The sequence below is a fragment of the Phasianus colchicus genome, chromosome 4 (genome assembly GCF_987193195.1).
Source record: "Phasianus colchicus chromosome 4, bPhaCol1.hap1.1, whole genome shotgun sequence".
Classification (NCBI taxonomy): Eukaryota; Metazoa; Chordata; class Aves; order Galliformes; family Phasianidae; genus Phasianus; species Phasianus colchicus.
Genome location: NC_143439.1, coordinates 47,935,083 through 47,959,315, shown reverse-complemented (window position 1 = coordinate 47,959,315; position 24,233 = coordinate 47,935,083). Strand labels below are relative to the sequence as shown.

Genomic DNA, 24,233 nt, shown 5'->3' with positions numbered 1-24,233 from the left:
TTTATTGAAACAATTTGCCACTGCAAGCCCATCAGTGAGCACATAAATAGATGCAAGTCCCAACAGAAGCTCCAGTTAGAAAGGAAGAAGTGCATCACTATTTGGCTGGAGCTCCTCCAGCCCAGAGGTGTTAAGTAACTGCTACTTTTCACAGAGCAAATCCTTTTATCAGAGTTGTTCAGAGGTCTAAAGGCATCCTATAAACACACTTATTACAAGAGTCATAAAACAAACACCAAGAAAACATTTGTCTGCATCTAAAATAATCAAGCCAAGCCAGAGCTCTGTTTTCTGAGTTTCCTCCCTCCTTAGTGATTTACCTGATAATTTGGGTTTTCCCATGCAAAGTCTTAATGCTAACATGATGGGCTGCCAGTCATGACAGATAACCTGTCTGACAAATGGACACCCTCAGCTTTCTGGCTTGGGTTTTATATATCCTGCACATATGCTCTTTTCACACTTTGGGCACATCAGTTCAAATTGGCAGCAATTTCAGCCTCTGTATTTAACACCAAAAACATATCACCCACTCTAGCACGTTAATTAGAACACTGTGATATTCACCAATTCAGTTTACAAAATATGAAGATGTCAATTTTAAGTACACAGATGGTACTTCAGAATTTTGATGCAAATCTGCAACTCAAAATCTGCAACTGCAAATTGTGTTGCTTTTTATGAGCTTTATTTTTTTGGCGTGGGGGGGGAGGCAGAGAAGGAGAAACTGGTTGGTTGTTTTTTTTCTCCTCTCTCTGAAGAGAAGACTGAGAAGCCACGTGGCTCTAACACGTGCAAACTATTTTTTAACTGACAGAAATGTAATTCTGGGCAGCAGTTTTCAAATGAATTTGAAAATTATACCTAAATGTCTGTCAAACCCTGATCTTTACTTGAAAGTCAGTCAAAATACCAGTGCACTAGTTCTAAATGTAATCAGGCCCTGTGGAAAGAAAATTCCTATTTTCGTGCACCACATTCAGGTAAAGAATTAAACAGGCTAAGGGGTAACTCAGTGACACCCCTTTGACTTGAGAATCTCTAAGTTAAGCACACAATGTTGCAAAATACCCTTTTTTCAACTGTAAGCCACTCACATATGCACTGGGAGAATTTCATTTTAATCTGCACAGGTTTTCCAAAATTCCTTAAAAGCAGGGTTACGACATTTTATGAACTAAAAATGTTTGTTTTCTTTTAGCATTATAACTTAGGAAGCTGGGTTGGTAAGCAAACACTGAAAACGTTCTGGTCCCTTTTGGATAGGGTGCGCTGGCAATGAGGAGAGGAGCTTCAGCACACCAAACTGGAGCACCAATTCACTGCTGGCTATCAACCAGCACAAAAGAGAGGGCAAATCCAAAGAGCACTGAACAGCCTGGGAAAAAGGGCTTATTTCCTTTCAGGTTCAGGAGAACAACGTATATGCATCTCCAAACCCTTTGATCAGGAGCACACTACAATGACTAAGTTATCCTTTCACAGATTTATAAGGTACCTTCATCAATTCCCTTACAAAGTATTTAGGAAAGGAGGTGGTGCTTTATGAAACAAAAACAACTTTATTATCCATGTAGAAAATGTTTTCTTTCTTAAAAATTAATGTCATTATCTACTAATTTAGAGTTAGCAGCACTACCGGATACCACGTGAAGGATGGACAGATGATTTTTCACTTATTCCTCCATGGGTAACTAGTTGTAGTTTTTCCTATTTTTTCTACATAAGGGCCCTACAGTACCTGTAAATGTTTTGCCCACAGTTTATTCAGATCAAAAAGACTTCAGCATTTGTAAAGTTCTTTGCTGGAAGAAAATAAAGCTGAATTTTTGTTTGGGATGGAGGAAAATAAGGAGGAAAAAAAGAATCATGAAACATTTGTTATAGTAACAAAATCCAAGCAGCTTTCTCATCCTACAGACCTCAAGCACTCTCAGCCACCTGTCCTTTTCAAAGATAAAAACCCTTTGAGTATGTCACAGCCTCAAGAAACAGCACTGGCTATTAAACAAGAGATCAGCTCTTGCATTATATTCCATTCCCAAAAAGAAACCTACCCTGTTTGTTAGCCAAAGGGTATTATAAGGATGTCTTACAATTTCAAAGACCAGTAAAAATCAGCTTCATTTCTGAATTGAGGAAAAGCAAAACCCACTGCCCAAGAGTTTCAAATCTCTTTGAATGTGAACCTAATCCCCCACCTTATTTGTTGCATGCCAAGTGATGATGGTAAGGCTGCAACATCTGTAAGCCTGCCTCTTTGCCACTCTCAATGTTTGTGAAAAGTTTTTGCTGCTTTTCACCACCAGCAATATAAAGTTTAACCTCTACCTTCATCCACCCTCTTTTCATCTCAAAGTAATAGTAATATAACATGAAAATGTGATGGCTTATGTAATTGGATGAAGGGGTCTTTATACGTATATACATAGACAGAAGGTGATTAAAATCATCATATTCATAGGAAAGTAATTTAAAACATACACAAAGCAAATCTATAGCAGTAAGAAATCTCAAATATCTGTCAATCTGATATTTTAGGCTTGAGAAAATAATTCTGTAATGTAATGTGGCTTTGTATCATCCCTGTTCATTCTAGCAGTTAGCATATCTAGCATTTTCTGGCTACTTCCATAAATACTGTTGCTATTCACACTAGCTACTATTATAAATTCTAATCCAGCATCCAAAATTACCATGTCATTTTGCTGTAGACAATGGCAAGATTCTAGGCAACACATCACAACTGCACAGTGCCTCCCACAGAAGAAACTCAATCTTGAGTCTTCTGCAGGCAGAACTGGCCTCTACAGAGAGGCTGTGGTTTTGGGCTTACCAGAAGCCATATACAGTCTGACACAAACTAAAATATCCTGTTAGCAAGGTTTACTAACTCAGGCTTGGCTATAGTTTGTGCATTTGCCTTAGCACACAGTCAAACTTTAACAAGACAAACTAATATCCAGTTGGGCCTTCTGACCAGACCTCCTACAACAGCCAGAGGAAGCACATGTGAGAAAATTAGCATGTTTTTAACTATCCTACATTTGACTCATGAATTTGATTGTATCATGGGGGCTTCAGGATGCTGTTGTGATTAGCTGGGCTGTGGATGGCCAGGTGAGGCAGAGATTACAAGGATTTGCCTCTTCATGGGTGCAGCCTGAAGATCTGGTAAAGAACAGGAGTTCAGCTTCCTTGTACAAATATAACTAGAAATGGGAACACATGAACAAAAGGGTCAAGTCAGGGTTGGAACTGATAGGAAGTATGTGGTATCCTGGCCCTGTTTGTATGTTTTTATGTAAAAGAAACAGTCCTCTTCATTCTGGCAAGCATCTGCAGAGCATGTTAGAGAAGAAAATGGAAGAAGTGCCCCCAAATCTGCATGGCATTGGCTTAGAGTAGCTGAAGCTGAAAGAGAGCAGAGCATTTACTTCACTTGTACATAGCTGGGTCGCCTACAGTGTTCTCACTGGCTCCACAGAGCTGGGCAGACATTTGGCAAAGTAGAACCACTGCCTCAGCCCTCCCCCTAAACACCCCTCCTGATAAGGAGGGAGGAGGAACAGCAACGCCCACTTACTAAAAACACAGGCAGAGATGAGATTGGCAATGGAAATGGGTGATGCTGGTGGAAAAAGTTTTCTTCCTTTTACAGGAAGCTGGAAATTAAGAGGGATTAAAAACTAAACGTTCTGCTCAGAGGTTTAACTTAATTCTTCTGTTCAGGGACTCTAAAGCTCACCATTAAGTAGCTGGTGAATTGCAACCGTACACAAAACTGGGAAAAACAAACAAAACTGACATCAACAGTGCCTCAGGCAGTTCTTCTGAACTTCTTCTTTTTAATTTCACTAAAGGAGAAATTTTAATTCAACTTCTTCATAATTTTAATTTGGTTTTCCTAACGTCACACAATCTCAGGTGAGCAGTTAGTATATTATAGCACAAATAGTTCAATTTATTTTAGTAGTCAAGACAAAATTTGACATGTTCTAACTAAAATACAATAATTCACACAAATGGTGCCTTGTTTTCTGTACAATGAACGTCCAATATTTCTAAAGTAACTTTTCTTTCCAACTGTAATGCTACAATGCAATGGAAAGCACTGCAATGATAGCAAAGGTCCTAGGCTGCAGCAAGAGAGAATATGCTCAATGCAGCAGCCACGGACACAGAAACAGCATAAGGAATCTGCTCATTATCTGAATCATTTTAAATCATCATGGAAACTCAATCAGCAGCTGAAGGAGTTCTACCTTGCACAGGCTTTGTCAGCAAACCTGGAATACTTCTAAGCGGCTGTCCTCTGCACCAAAGGGCCATCATGGCAAACTGTCACTGGTATGTCTGTGTAGCATAGCTGAAACAACAGAAACCCTGGCTGGGATGCTGGCTATGGAAAAAGCAGTACCAGTGCTACTTTTCATTTGCACTACACTAGAATTGTTCATTCAGGTATGAATTATGCTACACTTGCTTCTGATCCCAGCCAGCTTGTCACTAGCTTCTTTGACTTGCACTCTGCTGAAAAGACACAGATGAATCCAAGCATGAGCATTTTGAGTCACTCATTTCTCAGTAGATATATAGTTTTCAAACCATGTCATGAACTGGATTGACATGTACATTTGACAAAGGGTTTATGAATTAAAGACATATCGTCATATCTCAAGAACAGTACATAGAAGCAGTCCATAGGAACATCCCATGTGAATTGGATTTGATAACCTGTGTCTGCTTCCATCTTCAAAGGCCAGCTTTAAGTCACTAAAGCTTGCAGTCGCACTACACCCAGGTATAATGATCTGACTGAAGTCAAAGTGTTTGTAATTCACTCTCACAACATTCAGTACAATTGCATGCCAGCAGTACAATTAACAGAATGAGTTATTTGGAGATGTTCCTTAAAATTCAGGATGATCTTTCATTGAATCACAACAGCATTTGTTTTTAAAATGCGCTGCAAACACCAACTTCTACTTGCTGTTTTATTGCTAAGGAAGCAAGCTATTCACCTAGCAACCTGCCAGCCTCTTTTTGTACTTGTTTTATTCATAAGAAATGTAAAGGAACTTTCTTTTTGCACACTACTGGGAAAACTACTACTTCCCAAATTGACAGCAGGCCTGTGTGTGTCTACTAAGATTATTTCTGTTATTTCAAACATCAGACTTTCCTCAGTCTGTGATGAAAGTGTCTCATCAGAATCCAAACGACTTTTATGACTTCTGCAATGCTCCTCAATATACTTTCTTTCCCCCGTGCGGTTATATGGAAACTATATCACTTCCCAAAATGGATGACAACTGCTAGCACCTGCAACAAAAAAGCTGACAGAACGCTTTGGCACCTACAGAGTGACAGCCACACAAACTTCCATGAGCCTCATTGCAAAGGGACAGTTTATGGGAAATTTAATCCAAACCCATCTGCACTGAACTGGTTACCTCCCAACAAAGGACATATGACCATGGAAGCAAGAGTGTGGTTGGGAAGAGATACAAGGAAATTTTGAGGTCAGGAAAAACTGTGAATGTGTACTTGGTTTACAGGGAATTTGAGGGAAATCTTGAGCATGCAGCTAGCAGAAGAGAGTGCTACCTCTGGGTAAGAGCTGGGTTAGAGAGGAATGACGGCTGCTGTATTGTTTGTCTTTCATTTTAAACCAAATTTTCCCAGAACAAGATGAGGAAGCCTTGAACCAGCTCCAGGGGTGTGGTGTTCCTTTTCTCTGGGTTGTGGAAGAATGCAAACTACTCTCCATATTGCTAAAAATCATGATCATCTTTAAATCTTTTATCAGATATCCAGCCTCCTAAGTAATACACGTAGGTTAAATACAAGCCAAGTTCATGTCCTGTTAGCAGCTCTACTGCAGGCACAAAATGACCATTCTCCCTCCAAAAATAAAAACAGTTTAACAAAATCACATCCTATTTTTAATTACCCTTTAGATGCTTTTGGCAGATGGTCTATGAAGAGCACCTTCACAGTGAGATGCAATGCTGAAACTAATGCATTCACTGCACAGTTTGCTTATCAGAAATGAATCAAAGACTGTCAGAGACTAAGCGCAGCTGTGGTAGGCCCTATATGCACCAGGACTGGTTCCAGTGTTCATACACCAGCATTTTAACAAAACAAAACATGAAAAAGTACATAATCAAGGTAACCATATGCTATGTGACAAGATGTTAGTTATTAATTATAGAAATTTGCATAACATACATTTCTCATTATGACAACTGTTTATTTCCAACAAAATATACCAGAAACTACACTATCTTTAAATATATTTGTTAATAGGGCAATTAATATGAAAAATACACACTTGTATTAATAACTGGTTTTAAATACAGAAACAAGAACCACCACGATAGGGTGAGGAAGCTAAAAATGGTAAGAATAATGGTAAGAATAGTTCTTGGGTAATTGGGAATTTCAGCAGAAAACAAAACCGTGAAATTACTCTAATGATGAAATGACCTCAATAAACGCCTACTTTTCCCCTGAAATTCTTGATTATCTTCTTGAGGCAGTACAGTAATGCAAGTTGGCAACTGTTGTTTTTTTGTTTTGTTTTTTTTTTTAAACCTATTTAATAGCTGACTTGCCCCAAACCTTCTCTCATACAGACAGTGCTGATATATCTAGAGTTATTCATCAAAATCATCTTCTGCGCACAAGAAAAATACGAGCCAACAAGCAGGAAATACTGCAAGACTGCAAGTTCCTGTGTGTCAAGTTTCCCATGCATTGTTTTCATCAGGATACATCATCAAGCAAATGGAGGAGATGGGATTGCAAATCAATGATCATTCAGCTGAGACGCTGTACTGCTTTTCCCACATCTGGCAATTCACAGCTTCCCAAACTGTGTGATTTTTGCTGTGCTTACCAAAACAGAGATGTTGGTAAGGTCTACATTCTTATCTTCTGATTCCAGCCTCTCTGACCCTGATCCGTTGGATGGGTTACAAGAAAAACTTCATATAATGAAGCTCAGATGAAACTCAACTCAAAACTCCCTCACCATCATGCCACACCCTCATGTCTCATTTCAGTAACAATCCATCATTTCATGCTCAAATTTCCATTTGATTTGCACTCAAAATCGTAACAGTCATGCTACCAGAGAGAATTGTACAGTGTCATGCTTTGTGCATGCTTAGGTGGCAAATGACTTGAAGGACTGCACTTATTTACAGCAGCTTTCATTTTCTTTCAAAGTTTAGCCTTTCAGTTTCTGCTTTGCTTTGTACTTGAACAAGTTCTATGACACGATAAGGACTAAAAATAAAATAAAATAAAATAAAAACAACAAGCAAATAACAATAGTCTCTCTACATAGAATCCACACTGCTGGGTACTTTCTGAATGGATAATTGAAAGACTGAGACCTATTTTCCTGAAGTTTTGGAGGCAGATCTCACAGAGTTCTATCCTGACCTTATTTGTAGATTTTTTAAAACAGCGAAACTTTCACTTGCATTTCAGCCTTTTACTAATAAAGTCTCTAAATAGAGGACCAAAAACTCAGGATGCAACCTTAAAGAATTCCTTTACATACAACACAGTCCAAGGAGCAAGGAATACTAAAGGACTGTAGTCTCACCACCGTTAAATTTTAAGTATTATCTCAAGGAAATAATTTCTCACCATACCTGAAAATCAACACAACTGAGGTAATGCTGTCATCTTGTACATTCCTTTTCTCTCAGGCTCTCAATCCTGTGAGGCAGTCAGCATCTCTAGCATAGAGGCTCATTACCCCACTCCCCTCGATGAAAATTCTTGGATGTCAGGATGTTTCAGCCGTTGTGAGCTAAAGGGGGACAAGAGCACTCATCAGGCATCACAAGACATTTAACATCTAAAGCAGCTGTATTCTATTTAAACTCTCTTTGAGATATTGTATGATACCATCATTAATGTGTGATAACATCATGTGCCATGTAATCCACTCTGATCACTAATGGTAAGGCATAAAAATACCACAGAATAGGCAACACTAGAAGCAACACTTCCACCATCCAGACCCACTGATGTCCAGATTACATGGAATAAATGCAAGAGACTGTAAATGTAGGATAAGATAGTTGTTTTACTGCTAGAGCTTAAGTTTCACAGGGATTGCCTGCTTCACACTGACTTCCAGGGTTGGTTTCAGTTTGAGAGATCTAGAGAAATAACTGAAGGAAGTTGAGGAATCATGCCACTTGCCCATTATTTTGTTTTTAAATCAGCCACAGCATGTGACCACATAACTGAACCCTATCCTCTGACACATTATTCGTAAGCAAATTGAAGAGAAGTTGCAGTGGAAGTTTGTAAACTAATCAGTTTTAACACTGAGTGCTACATTCTCCCATGCTGGAAAATGTTCTTTTAATCATCTTTACCAGATAGAGTCTAGATAGCCATTTCGCTTTCAAAAGGTGTATTTAAGACTACAAGTTTTAAGAGACCTGTGGAAAGTTCAACCTCTACTGCCATACCACCACTGTCTGCCTCTGGCATCATGAGCCAACAAAACAAAATAGGAGTCATTGCTTTTGGAGCAGCCGTCATCTATTCATCTCCCTACACTGAGTTGGGTCTGCCCATGATAGCAATTGGTAGTCATCTCCTTGTCCTCCTTTCAACCCCTGAGCCCTTCAATGTGTTTTCTCTCCTCTTTCACTGAGGAGAGGAAGTGAAAGTGGTGTGGTGGAGTTTAGCTGCCCATCAGAGAAACTACCATCCTCTACACCAAGAATTCTAAGTGCTGTTGTCATCTCACACTTTAGACAAAAAGAAGAGCAGATGACAAAAAGATCTCTGCACAGGGCTGCCTAGGAGAGAGTTGAAAGTACTGCATTCAGCTACAGGCAAGGAGCAATTACCACTTGTATCTAATACTGCATTGTGTGGCTGCTTCACCAGAGAAAAATGACTTCTTTTGCTTTGTAATTCAAGGAGCCATGCTGGCTGCCAGTGCCCTGCACACATCATGCTGCAAAACGATGAACACTGCACCACGTTTTTCTGTCCTATTCAAGTGCAAACAAGGCCTACATCTAAGGTGTTCATATGATTTCATCAGATCACAGCTCATAAAAGGCACAGGGTTGAGCAAAACCTCTTCTGACAGGAAACCCTCCTGTGACCCACTTAAGCACCATGCAGTTGTACCTCACACGTAGCAGAGCAGCACCCATTCATACACCTGCCTATAGGAGAAAAGTGAGTAAGGGAAAGGAGGAGCACCAAGAAAACACTTGGCCCATGCTCCGTGCACTCCCAGCACATTGGGATTTTTTTTCTTTTTTTTCCCCAGCAGGTTTCCATTACTCTTTCAAGTTTTGCACTCCCATTTGAACATTGCATGCCCTTTATGGTGCTTGCAAGGAAGTGACCTGTCTATCATGCCTCCACACATGGGAAATTGTGAAATCCTACCATCTACCCCTCTCAGAGCATCACTTATGATAGGGCCCTTCACCACAGATATCTTCTTCTAGAAGACGACTATTTATTTTTCCAAGTTTTGTCTCATGTGGTATTTTTCTCATTTCTGCATCCTGACTCTGAATCACAGCGCTGAGGCAGGGGATGACTGAGAGCTGCCAGAGCCATCATAGCCACGGGACAGTGCTCCATTACACAGCTCTGCACCCCAGTTCCTTTTCTACCATTTGTGACAGAAAGGGCACATGTGTCCACCTGGACACCAGCCGCCCTCATCTACACACCGCCTTCTTTGCTCTATGATAGATGTCCTTCAGAAACATGTATGCTTTTTGAAATATAGAAGGAAAAAAAAAAAGAAGCCACCTCAAGCCTTCTTCTCCATGCCAAACTGTAGTCCTCTTCACCCAAGCACTGCTTCTTATACCTTCTGAGTTTTATACTGCCATTTTTGTATCCTATTGCTGCAGGAGACCCACTATAGACCACAACAACTCACTTCTTGGCACCCACAAGCTTGTCTCTTTTTTAAAGCACAATTCCAACTGCAGCAGTGAAAACATAACAGGGTACCAAAAAAAGTCAAAACATACAGAAGTAGCAAAACATCTTAGAGGTCAATGGTTAATAGAGGCTGAAGGCATTTTCCATGACATTTGCGTTGACAGTAGGAAGCACAGAATTCCATTGTCCGATAAACAGAAAATATTTTGCATATCTGAGATATAAACATTTGTGTAAGAAGCACACCATTCTGTGCCTTATCTTGTGTACTCAGTTTACTAGCTAACACAATACAGAAGGAACTAATCTACGACAGGTTACGTCTATGGCTGGCGCAGGGGGAGACTTTTCTTGCTTCCAGCCAGTTCTGTGAAATTAACCACTTCCCAGCTATTGTAACCTTAATTACAGGATATTGCACTATCACGGCACTCCTGAATACAATGTTGTTTCAGAGCAAGATAAAATGAAATAAAGCCAGTAAAACAATGTCAGCTGTATTTCATTTTTCTCCACTTGCAGCCATTGCAGGCAGCCAGCCAGGCTATTGGATACAACAGAATTGATTTACAAGGCTAAGCACACAGCTGGGAGCTGAAATGCAGCATAACTCAGGACATAATTCTAGCTGCTTTGCAATCTATGCCTTTAGAAGATCAAACTCTAAAATAATATCCAAAAGGAAAAAAGAAAATAAAGGTGCTCCTTCTGTAAGTTTTGAATTGATAATAAAATCAGCTCTGTCAAATGAGAACTTGGGTTAAAAGGCAACTCAACTGGCAGCGTGTGCTACCTCTAAATGCCAAATGTTTGGCTTTGATTCTCACACCTGTGAGATGATCACATTAGAAAAAAAAAGAGAGAGGAAAAAGAAGAGGGAGTACCCAGGTGCCCAATATAACCATGTTGATTCTGTTTTCAGTGGTTTTGGTAGGCAGACTCACAGACATCGTTTTGGTTCACCCATAGGATTCTTTTTGAAATTTAGCAGGGCATGTAAATCACCCTTTTATTTAGGAATAGAAGTAGAGATGGGTGTATTTCACCTTGAGCTTTAATGTTTTCAAAAAAAATAAAATTGGTTAGAAATAAATAGATACAATAAATAAACCTGAGATATATGAACACTATCAGAGGAGACTGACAACAAATGGGCTTCTTTCCTGCTCTAGCCTCCTACAGATCACAACCACCCGAGATCTTTCAGAAACAAGTGAGATTCTATAGCAGGCCAGAGGCCGCTGAACACCACCATGACCCCACATGGCAAGAGGCAGCCCACCAGCTCCCCACCACCCCTGCCCCACATACCAGTCCCTTCCCAGTCTTCCATTGCACCCTGCATGGACGCTACCTCCTCCCTACAAAACAAAGAAGCATCTTCCAGTGCCCCAGACCATTTGGACTACAGGGAAGGACTTCAGGGAGATGGCATGAAGGCAAAGCGTGAAGAGACCAGGGTGGGAATGGAGCAAAGGGAGAGAAACCAGACAAAAAGAGCAGAGGGCACAGGTAACTGGGAGTCTGCCTGTATGGGCTCTGCATTCTGCCACTCCAAAACAGCCTAAACACAGGATCTCAATCCAGGATTGTTTAGTCTAGAAAAGAGGAGGCACAGGAGAGATCTTGCTGCTCTTTACAATGACCTGAAAGGAGGTTGAGGTGAGGTGGAGGTCAGCTTCTTCTCCTAGGTAACAGTGAGAGAATGAGAGGTAATAGTCTTAAGTTGCACAGGGGGAGGTTCAGGTTGGATGTTGGAAACATTCTCAGAAAGAGTGGTGAGGCATTGGAACAGGCTGCACAGGGAGGTGGTGGAGACACCATCCCAGGAGGTGTTCAAGAAACATGTCATTGTGGCACTGACAGACATGGTTAGTAGGCATGGTGGGGATGAGATGATAGACTTGGTGATCTTAGTGGTCCTTCCCAGCCTTTATAATTCTATGAAATACTTCTATACCAACCACATGCAACAATTAATCCTTCAGTCACTGAAGAGTTAGGAGAGGAATTAAGAAGCGATGCCTCACCCAGAGCCACGCTCTACCTAAGTCAGTCTGGGCACCTGTAGCAGCATGTACTCTGAACTGAAAACAAGCAGTCAAGTAGTACTCCCAAGACACATTTACATTGGCGTTTCTGCTACTGCTGATATTTTTTATTATTATTATTCTCTGTAAGAGACGCACTCTTGATGAAATAATACTGGGCATTTCAGATCAGTAGAGCCCGTGGCCAAGTCCACCCGAAAAGCTCAGTGTGTCACTAATGACCGACTGCAGCTTACAGGAACGCAGCAGGAACTCACACAGCAGGAGCTCGCACAGCAGCCACCGCGTTAGCTGCCCCACGCGTAGCAGCCATAGGAGCGCTCCCACGAGAGGGACGGCCGCGCAGGGCAAGGAGGCACACGGAGCCGTACTCACAACCGAAACCCCACACTGAGCTGATCCCGGCCCGAGACGCGGAGCCTCGCTGAAGCAGAGCAGTTACGCGGCTACATCGAGAAACTCCAAGTCACGTAAACAAGGAAACACCGAGCAACACTCGGCTCGCTGTTGCTCGGTCCGCACTACCGCACTTCGTATCACGCGAACCGTCTGTCGGTACCGGCGGAGGTTCCAAGCGGTTACCGCTCAGCGCTTCATTTCTCGCCTCTACTCCCGCTGCTGAGAGCAGCAGCTGCCGCACGGCACCGGCCAGCAGCCTCCGAGCTGCCGGGCAGCGGCCACCTGCGCGCAAATCCCGCCCCGTACCCACTAACAACTCGGCAAAAGTTTGAGCTTTCACTTGTCGTATTTTATCACCGCGCTCCCCGGCTCTGCCTTACCTGCGGCTCCCGGTCGCCGCCGCGGAAGGGGCCGCGAGGCGGTAGTACGCAGTAAGCGGCAGGCACGGCTCCGCTTCGGCGGGGGGCGGAGCGGAGTGCGGGAGGCGGGGAGGCGCTGGGCGCTGCCGCAGGTGCGGAGAGGGCGGAGGCGTCTCGGTGGTGTGTGCGCTTCGTGGGGGAACAAACCAAGCGAGGAGGAGGTGGTGAATCGTAAAGAGAGGATGCCACGTCCCACCCCGGTTTTCGGTGCGCGCCTTGAAAATGTGACGGTGTGCTTTGGTCCTGCTGCTGGTACCCGCTCCGCAGTGCGTCCTGCGTGATGCCCGTGGCAGAGCGCCCAGGCCGGACGCTGTGGTTGCACGTAGCCACCCCAAAGCTTTGGGCACCAGCCACGGCTGCAATGACTTCTTGCTGAGTTGTCATCCAGGCCCTTTTCCTCACTGCCTTCCCTTATTCCAACTTTCCATAGAAACTGTCTGCAAAACTTCGTTAAGTGATAAAGCTGGAAAAGTTTGGCTAAAACACGCCTCTAAATGTTTTAAAGTGTGAATCCAGAGGGGTCTGTACTGTTAACAAGTGTATTGTTTTGCTGTGCCTATACATAATGGCTGGATCAGCACAGATGTCTTTCTGTTCAGCACAGAGGAAATGACTTACAGAGCCTTTGTTTTCACTTGGGGGATTGCCTCCAAAGCCGTGCTGCTGCTGAGTCCCGAGAGCGGCAAGGCTTCATCCCTGGTGCACGGGGCAGCTCTGGGTTGATGAATGCCTGTGCAGTCACTGTGTGGCCACCGCGCAGGTAGCCGTCCCTCAGCCCTCTCCCCACAGTTCCTCTGCCCCGCCTCCAGGCCTGCAGCACTGCATCCGGCGCCTGGGCAGCCCTCCTTCAGTACCCCCCAAAATTCACTTGTTTGAAAGAAATGATAAACAAGAGTTTTTCGCACTGCCAGGAGTAAACTGTGTCAGTGAGGGAAAAATAACCGTTGTTTCTCATTATCTGGCTTCCATATCAGCAAATGTGTTGCTTTTTCTGCCTACCATGTCTCCAAAGCTTCTTTTCTTTTTGAGAGATTTTGGAGGTGATAATTCCATTAAGTCGTTTTGTTTCTATTTGATCCTCTCTGTGAAACTGAGAAAAAGATTTTGTCCTTCTGTCTAGCTGAGTTAGGGGGAAAATATTAAGCATGGCTCACCAAATTGTGTATTGAAGGGAACAATAAGACCAGAGTTTCCACTACATCACGTGACAGAGCCAATGGTTTATCCCAGCCCTTGCTGACAGGCCGTGTCAGGACTTCAAGGGGCCAGAGGCCAGAGGCTCCCTGGAGCTATGTACCATCTCTCTTTGTAATTTTATTTCAGTAGCCCTGCAGGCAAGCAACGTGATGCAGTATTTTGTTACTCAATCATGATGTTTCTTCCACTTCTCTACTTCTTCTGCTTCCTTATTTAGGATGAATCAAGTTTACAAAACAATTACTTCTTCAGTCTTTTATTGTACCTATCTCACAGGCTGCCCCGTGCTTTCTTGTTCTGTGCATTTTTTGGAAGCTTGGTCTGAGGAAACATTTAATGTATTTATGGGATGCCTCATGCTACATCTGATGGATGGAGTGTAATGGACCACCTCCAGCATATAAGACAGATAGCACAAAGTGAGTATGGTAGAAATGTTAAATGGGATGAAAGGACTGAATAAGAATCTGCTGTTTATTTTCTCTTCCAATACAAAAGCTAGAAGTTATCCAGTGAAGCCAACAACAGCTAGACTGAAATAAAACAGATGATGGTTCATTATGCATCTTGGAAGATGTGTGGAATTCTTTGCTTTGCAAACAATGTTTATGGATGGAGCAGATCAAATGAGCTTCAAGAGAGACTGGGTGGACACTTGGAAGAGGAATCTATTGAGAATCACTAGACAGACCCAACACTTCAGATCCAGGAAGCCTTCAGAAAGACACTTGAGGAACACTTGTATGAAGGTGTGATATGTATTTGCCCTGTTCTTGCTTTTCCTGGACATCCATCTGTGGTCAGCACTGAAAGCAGGATGCTGGATGGATCTCATGCTTGACTGACACAAATAAACATATTTTTACAGCAGGCCTGTAATATTTGTTGTCTGTCCTATAAGATATCACAGTAACTTACCAAGGTCATTCTAGCTCTTTCCCCACCATCAACTGATCTGCACCTTGCACAGCCCAGGACCTACATCTCAGCCTACAGTAAAGTCAATCTTATTTTTTCCACTGAAGCCTTTATTTCTGCAACAGGCTGAGATTCAAGAGAAACATGGAGTGAGACAGAGGCAGTTGGATCTTCCACTGATTCAACTGAGACTTTTAAAAGCCCACAAATGTCTTTGAAGGGGCTGATGACTTCAAGTATAAGGTCAGGTTATAATCCATTAAAGGGTTGGCTTATAACTACCACTGTGTAATCCCATCAGTCTGAGGACTCAGCAGTCACAGTCAGGGCACACCAGCACCAAACATGCCAGACAGCTACATAATGACTGTGTGCTTGAGTAAATCTCTGCCTAGCTCTGAGGACAACCAAGCAGCTTTCTGTTGCTGAGAATTGCTTTTACCTCCTTCTCTTCAAGCAACTGAACAACCCCCATTGCTCTGCTTCCTCTTTGCAGACAGTATGTTTCCTCTAATGTCATAACAACAGGCAGCATTAGCACAAGACATTCCCTGCCCTCTTTTGTTAAAGACACATCCTTATCTGGAAAAAACAAACAAACAAACAAATTCTTCTGGACTCACTACTAATAGGTTATAGTAGGGAGAAGAGTTGATTTCAAGCTCAGGTCTGGTTATCCTTCCTTTATAAACTCAAAACCTAGGTTTGAGGTTTTGGAATGGATTGCTATAATGGTGGAAATACTGAATTGGACACCTCCAAGAGTCCTGTGAGCTTTCTTCTGAGAATACAGCACATATTAATAATACAGAAGTAGCTATTTTTGTAAGAATTCTTCTTGCAGTGTCAAGATGCAGGCAAGCAAATTTGTAGAACAATTGCTGGCTGGAGGAAGCCCTAAAAGACAGGCTTCGCTTAATGCCCTGTGGGGACAACGTGCTCCACTGGAAGATGGAAAAAAAAGTGCTAGTAAGTCTGATGATCCCTTGCTGTGGGGAAGGCACATGATAAGTGGGATGACATCAGCCATACATCCCTTTTTTGCAGATCAGGCTGAACACATCTGTCCCACACCATGGGAGCACTGGCTTCCCTGCCACTATTGCTTCTTTCCTCTGCAGTCCATCTACATCTTTGCAGATCAGGGTCTCTCTATTTCAAGGCCAAAGACAGATAATCAGGAATAAATAAATAAATAAATAAATAAACATAGTCAATCTTCTGGGGCAAATTTTAAAGGATCTGAGAAGCATCAGCATTCCTGAAGCACTAAATGTGCATCCATAGGAGAACAGGAAATAAAAATTTGAGCTTTTTGTTCAGTTCATGGAAGATATACCCATTTGCTAGTTAGATGTTACTCATTTTCTGACTATAAGCAAACACAAAGGGGATAATCAAACATAAGAACAGGGAAAGATGTAATCAGAAAAAGACAGAATGACATCTCTTTTGGCTATCATTGGACAGGTTCCAATGGCCACAAGCTGGGCAGCTTTTCTCTCGTTCCTACCTTTCAGCCCACAGCTGCCAGCTCAGTGCCAGCCACCAGGGCTGTGTTTCACTGCATTCAATGAGAGCATGGTGTATCCCAGCTGACACACAGTTTTGGAGAGACTTGCATTGCAAGAAAAAGCAAGAGCATCTTTGCAACAGGCTGGGTGGGACATTGGTGCCTGGTGCAATAAAATGTGTGCTATGTCTGGTTTGATAGCTAACTCCATGAGGAAAAAGAAACTGAGGAAAAGCACTGTCAACACTTGGGTGATAAATATGTACTGGAAATAAAACTGACAAGACTCTGTAAGGAACGTGAATATAGTTATTAATTAAAGGAGCAACAGTTGAAGTACTACATATCAAGCTAAATTAGCCTTCAGAACACAGGCAGATGTCTCTACAAAGCTTCAGGATTTGTATTCATGCATTTGAGTGTTAAACTGGATCCATAAATTTGGAGGAGGATTTGCTACACATCTTTAATTGTTGGTGAGCCTCTCTGACCACAACCATTGCTATAATTATACGACCACACACATTCTCTTTTCCATTTCCCTCTGAAGCGCTGCAATATTGCAGTGCCACCTGCCACAGCCCAAGCAACCAAAGAGCAAAAACAGACCCCAGAGTATTGCAGCCTTATTTGAGCAGTGACATGATATAATAAATAACAGTAAGTGTATGTACACAAAATGAGGAGAGTGTAAACAGTACTTTCTATTAGCACCATTCACCCCACTTGCCAGCTCAGCACAGCAGCACTGGTGAACAGGTTAAAGTTTCATACTGGTACTGAAGCAGAGAACAACTACCTAAAAAGGCAAAGATGTGGATGGGGGTATTGGTGGCCCCATCTAGTGGTTTTCAGCTCATGATCGATCCCTTGTTGCTCAAGGAACTGCTTGTCAGCGTCCATAGCAGGTAGCCCCCCAGGGCCACACTACATTCAGTGGGATCCTCTCTCTAAGACTGCTGTGAAGAAGCCCGAAGGATCCTGAAACGCGAACCACCACCCTGCAGCAGCACGTCTCTGCATGCGTCCTGGGCCAACCTGCGGTGTGCTGCTCCCCCTCTGTGGTGACGCCGGTAAGTGACACTGCGGGGCAGCCTGAGTGACAGCACTGCGTGGCTTAAAGGCGCATCTGTGGCTGCGAAGGAAGCGGGGGAAGTTGCCTGCGGACACCTCTCTGCGAGAATTCAAACACGTTTAGGCTTCAGCTACAAGTGGCAGAGCACGAATTTAACCAGCAGCGGTGGTCTCCACAGAGCAGATTCTGAGCTTGACAAAACTGGGATTTCATGGCTGACTTCAGTGGACTTGCACCACATTTATAGCAAAAACACTGAAAGGAGATTTAGTTTCAGGATGTGGTCTGTTTAGCTAGAATATACTTCTGAAAAAAAGGTGGTCAGTGTGTAATTTTAGTGTGTGTAAAGTTTCATGTGAGAGTCCACACAGGGATAGGACACAAAGCAAAAATGCTAAAATGAACAAAGCTTTTCTTTCTTAACATTTCTCCATTTAGAAAAGGTGCTATTATTGTGTTACACAGCCTTGTTACATTGATCTAATTGGAAGGAGTAGCTGAATCCCTGTGATTAGAAGGCTGGCATCCAAAACCTTAATCCCAAAAGAAGCTCAGGTTCTGCTGGTGACCACGTTACTCAGATGTATTCCCAGAGAATTTACACATAGCACAGGCTACAGCTTTGTTTATGGATGCTTAATGCCCTTGTGATTTCTGATTCAGAACCAAACCTGTGTAAATCCACTTCAAAGAGTTCCATCAGCGGTAGGACAGCAGTCTTCACTACGCCTTTACCAGGACAGTGTGTGGCACCACAGTAACGATAATTCAGAGGTAACCCACTGTTACAGTTTCTTACCTTGGTTTACAATTCTGTGAATTTTGTGGCATCCTAAAAACACACTTTCTAGTCTTCAATGAGAGCAATTAATGTTACCTATTTTTAAAAGAGAATGGCAAATGGCATTTGCTCTGTTAGTAAGCAATTGCTAACTTTGTGTTAAAATGTTTTAGTAACTGATGATCACTTTTCAAGTTACACTTAACAGTAACACATGGCTACACAGTAAGGACAGACAACAAAACCTTTATGTCCAACTCATCCACCTGAATTCTATTGCTGAGCAACCCTAAGTAGGGATAAACGTGTATCCTTGTATCCTTGGTAACATTGTGTTTGCAGCTGTGGTGTTTCTGGAGACAGTTTTACAGATGTTGCTGCTTTGTTCCAAAAAGCTCTTAAATTCGAGGTATAGGGATGGCTAGGGAGCCTCAGGTGATGTAAAGAGGGCATAACTGGCTTTCTGCTGTACCTGTAATTACCACTGTTTTGTAGCCTCCTTCAAATCATGCCTCAGTCTGACCTCATTCTCTATTTGATGTCCAGCTTTCTAACATTACTTTAGATCTGGTGCAGTCTGCTGCTACCCCGCTGAAAAGATGTGTGCATGAATGTATGGGCACATACAGACAAAGATGAACCTGCAAACACAAGCATACACATGCACACACACACTATTTGTTACACATCTATTGAAAGTCACCTTGAAACAATTCAGCTTGGGTCATCACTTCATACTGCAGAAATAGGATAATATGAATAATTGACACTGATCCTATTTTTTCCCAAGTTAGCACCCCCTGAACTTCATTGGATTTTTCCATAAATCCAGAGTTTTCTGAGAACTATTTACTTATCTCTACTTAGACACTTAACTCTTAGGAAAATCAAATGATTTTCCATGATGAGTGTTAAAAGCATTCCCTTAAAATAGTAATCTTTTTTGTTGTTGTTAAAAAATAATTTAAAAAAATTCAACAGAAAAATCTATGATTTTTCTCAAATGTTTCTTGCCAAAATGCTTATGTGAAAGGAAGAAGACTGTAGGTCTCTTGCCCTCACGTTTCTTTGTCCTAACACACAGGCATGTCACTGCTAAGAGATGCCTGTGCCATGACTACGAAGGGCTGACCCATTACTATCTAACCTCACATTTGGCTTGTAAACAATAGTAGGAACTGAGCCCATAGAAAATACCTCGCTCTCGCCAGGCTGCTGCATTGTCTGAGCTGGGAAATCGACACAAACTGCTGGATTCTTGGTTAAAAATAAGGGTCCTTTGATTTTCTCTCTTCTCTGAACTTTCCACCGAAGGTTGGCTTCAGCCATTTCGGCACATCTTTTGAGGTCTGAATATAGCTCAACTCTTATGTAGTGCTTTCTGTACTGAAAGAATCACAGAGCACTGGAACAGGCTTAGATCTGCTAACAACAAAAGGGCAAAGTCTGTCTTATGGCATCAGACACCAGCACCCTTCTCAGCCCCAATGCAGGGGCTTGGTGCTGATGGAGGGAAGGCAGTATTACCCCTGCAGCTTCTGCTCAAGGCAGCTTTTCCTTCCTAACTGAGGTTCATGATAGCTGTGAAGTACCATCGACTGCACTCACAGCCCACACCTGGGCTGAACACATCCCACCCATTCCTTTAATTTTGCAGCCTCCACAAATCCCTCATGATGATGATGAGGGTGGCGACACACTGGAACAGGTTGCCCAAGGAGGTTATGGATGCCCCATCCTTGGAGGCTTTCAAGGCCAGGCTGGATGTGGCCCTGGGCAGCCTGGTCTAGTGGTTGGTGACCCTGCCTATGGCAGGGAGTTGAAACTAGATGATCTTTGAGGTCCTTTTCAACCCAAGCCATTCTATGATTCTATGATATGACCCAGGCTTTCCACCAAGCAATAAAGTCATTGAAAAGGCCACAGCTCACTGGCATACTCCAAAGGTTGTTTCAAGTTACAGATGATAAAATCAGTTATACTGTGCATGTACAGAGTACAGTGCTGCAAGTGGCTGAGGTTACCTACAGAGAAGGATTCGTACAGAAGGTCACTTCTGATGAAAGGGATGTGTTGTTTTGAGCTTGGTACAGTCACAAGAAAGAGGATTTTCCTTGATAACTCCATATTCAGATATTAATTCTTGATTTCAATTTTGGCAGAGAAATAAGATCGTGTGAAGGGATTAAAATTTGATCTTTGACCTGTCAACAAGATAGAAGAGCTTTATTGCAATTCTACTTATCATTCTGTAACGCCTCATTTTTACATTTTGGTTGAATTTAGATATATATATGCAAAAATATATAAAAAGGTAAATGTCAGCAGACATTTGAAACATGCTGTATGTACAGGCACACTCATTATTACCACATCCTTCAACAAAAAATAGCTCCATTGTTTGTCCAACACTGACTCTGGCATGCCACGGCTGCAGCTCACCCAAGTTACAGAAGGACACCGTGGGACCTGACACTACCAGGTTTCATTCCAGCTGACTCGAAAGGGTGTAAATTGATGGCAGTTGTTGGTTATTATATTGACATCGCTCATTTTATGCTCTGACAGATATGTTTACATTACAGTGTGTTAAATTTGGTTTACAAAATGCAGCAAAATCTTTCTTTCTACTAACAATGCATGGGTTACTTTGCTTGCATTTAAATGAGAGGTTCCATTATACACTCTCTTTTCTCCTGGTTCAAGCTGTCTGCCAAATCTGAAGACTTGATGAGACAAATCTTCTGCTTGATTTTAAGCATATGCATTAGTGTATTGCTTGTTCATGTGAGGTCCATATTGCAAGTATTTGGACAAAGCTGGAAAGGCAACTCGGTACTAGAATCTTTCTCAGATCACTGATCTTGTCTTCAGATATATAGGTGTGTTTTCACTTTTCATGACTGGTCTTTAGATATCCTACAATAGACAACTGACTAAAACAGCCAGCTCTTCAGTTTTTGTCAGCAGCTGATGCACCCGTACTTCCTAAATAAAACCTTGCTGGTCACTAAGTTCCTTGCCTTTGCTGTTCCTTGCGCCTCCACTTTATGGTGATTCAGTCCTTCTGTGCTTTAAAGTCGTCATCTTTGTGTCACTAGCATATTTCATTAATCACTTCTATTTTTATTTATTACTTTATTGGACAAAATACTTACCACGAAAGATAAATGCAGCCAATCCCTATGCACTCCACAGTCACAAAACTCTTCTTTCTACAGCCTGAGCCTTCTCCTGTAAGTACAACTCTTTAGCTGGTTTCTTCCCTCTGTTTTTCCAGCATCATCACACTGACACACCATGTTAATCACTTTACTGATGTCCATATGGATTTGCTTTGTTGCAGTTCACAAAATCATAGAATCACAGGGATGGGAAGGGACCTCAAGGGATTCTCGAGTCCAACCCCCCCTGCTAAAGCAGGTACCATACAATATCTTGCACAAGTAGGCATCCAGATGGGTCTTGAATATCTCAATAGAGACCCCACAACCTCTCTGGGCAACCTGTTCCAATGCTCCATCACCCTTACCATAAAGAAGTGCTGCCACATGTTAGTATGGAACTTCCTGTGCTCAAGTTTTAGGCCAGCGTTCCTTATCCTGTCACTAAACACCACTCCTTCTTTAAAAAAAAAGTCTCATATTTAATCAAAGAAAATCCCAAGTTAATTTGGCAGAATCTATCTTTAGTAACTGTTTCTCCCATTTTGTATCCTTTCATACCTCTATTTCTTTCATGAAATATTTAATCCTTGTATGCAACAAAATAACATATTTTTATGGATCCCTTTTTTCCTTAGGAAAAAGAAACTTACTTCATTATCTGATGTTTCATCACATGACATTGCATCTGATTTAGTAAACGCATTAAAACTCATATCAAGAGCTTTATTATCTGTTTCTGAGCCTCCACAAGAGCTGAGCTCTTTGCACTTTGCTTTCACCTTGCCTGTGATAACGTGTTTCCACACCCATTCACATTCACTGTTTTTTTTTTTTTTTTTTTTCTGTGTACACTGCCATTATTATTACCAAAGCTGAGGTAAATAGTTTGGGGCAGTGCCTAGATTCATTTTAATGCCAGCACTTACATTATGTAAGGCATCTGTTTATCTTAATTTTTGTTTGTATGGCCAAGACAGCTTTTATTATTTGATTAAATTTCTTCTATAGCCTCTAAGCTGGATTTTTTATATTTTCACCTCTCCCACGTGCTTCTGCCTGTAAAGACTTTTATTTTTAATTTTTTTAAATTTTAATTTTTTTAAGTTTTGTTTCAATTCCTTTTAGGCTTTCTCTTTATACATTACATTTGGAAAAGACCAGTAAACAAATCTACTCCAGCCATTCACCCACACCCATTAAACTACGTCTCTCAGTGCCACTCCTACATGTTCTCTGAACACCTCCAGGGACGGTGACTCCACCACCTCCATGGGCAGTCCATTCCAATGCCTCACCACTCTTTCTGAGAATAAATGTTTCCTAATATCCAACCTGAACCTCCCCTGGTGCAATGTATGGTCGTTACCTCTTGCCCTATCTCAGAAGTGCTTTGCTCAATCCTAGGCTTTAGATACTATTTTACCAATATGTGTTAGAGTGGAAGATTTCCATTAGCACATCCTCCAAACACAGCGACGAAGGAGTAGAGGTCCTCTCCAGGTGCTCACACACTGCATGTGGGGACCAGAGCAGTGCATCGCCGCTCTCCCACCAGGTCCCTGTGCCACCGGTGCAGGGGCTGCCACTATGTACAGGACTGTCACTAGGTGGCAGCGGCGGCCTTCCGAACTGCACCGAGAGGAGAAACGGCAGCCCGACAGGAGGGAGAAGAGGTTCTTAATTCAGTGCAGGTTTTAACAACGAAGCCATACATCCTTTGGCAAATAAAGCGTCGTCACTGTTCCTCTAAGCTCAAGCACGGGGGCGGTAACCCAGGTTTAATGGAAATTTTCCTGTCTGTTTCCAGCAACATTTAGAACTGATCACAACATGCTTTTTCTGGCCATAAACCTTAGTTGTTTTTATCAGTTTTAGCATATTGCCTCCAGCGAGGAGTCTAGCCTAGCTAAATATAAGGCAGAAATTCATCAATGAAGCATGAACATAATTTAACTACAAATTTTGTTTTGCATGGCTCTATCTATAAGATATTCAAAACATAACAGCATTTCATCGGGTGTGGAAATACAGCATTTCAAGCCTGTCACATTTGGAAATTGTTCACTTGTCACTAACTGTGTATTCTGAGAAAAGAAGACTGAGAGGGGACCTGATCCAGGTCTATAAATACCTAAGGTGTGGGGGCAGAGTGGTGAGGCCAGACTGTTTTCAGCAGTATGTGGAGACAGGACAAGGGGAAACAGCCTGAAACTGCAGCATAGGAAGTTCCACACAAATGTGTGCAAGAACTTCTTTATGGTGAGGGTGACGGAGCACTGGAACAGGCTGCCTAGGGAAGTTGTGGAGTCTCCTTCTCTGGAGATACTCAAGACCCACCTGGATGCCTACTTGTGCGACCTGGTGTAGCGAACCTGCTTTGGCAGGGGGTTGGACTCTATGATCTCTGGAGGTCCCTTCCAACCCCTACGATTCCGTGTGATTCTGTAGACTTGGGTCTTTTTCCCGCTAAAAAAGTGCACAGGGGAGACTGCTTTCAGAGTCCCTTAAATGCTGTGAACAATTTTTCCTTGCAGAGCTGGCTCATTAACAGAGGGATATCAAGAGAGTTCTCAGTACATTCAGAAACTTTTTGGAATGGTTTAACAGAAGATTGCTTCATATGGGTGGAGACATCTAAGACTTCACTCAGTGATGCCCACATGCCTAAAATTACTGTCATCTGTAAATGAATATAAGTCATGGATCTTCTTGACAACAGCAAGTCCTTTCCCAGTGTTCTGAGTCACCTC

The 24,233-nt window shown here is 42.3% G+C and overlaps 1 protein-coding gene across 3 annotated transcripts in view; it reads right to left on the bottom strand.

The window, feature by feature from the left end:
• TEC (tec protein tyrosine kinase) overlaps positions 1–24,233 on the bottom strand; it is a 56,429-nt gene that overhangs the window by 29,155 nt on the left and 3,041 nt on the right. Inside the window, exons 1-2 of one of the 3 annotated variants that reach the window (XM_031588555.2) lie at positions 12,794–13,216; positions 7,674–7,834 (exon numbers count right to left, since the gene is read on the bottom strand). The gene's annotated coding sequence lies outside the window, so the exon portion shown is untranslated. Of the gene's footprint in view, positions 1–7,673; positions 7,835–12,389; positions 12,562–12,793; positions 13,217–24,233 lie in introns of those variants that run through there. The other 2 variants (XM_090139472.1, XM_090139471.1) reach the window with 2 other exon arrangements.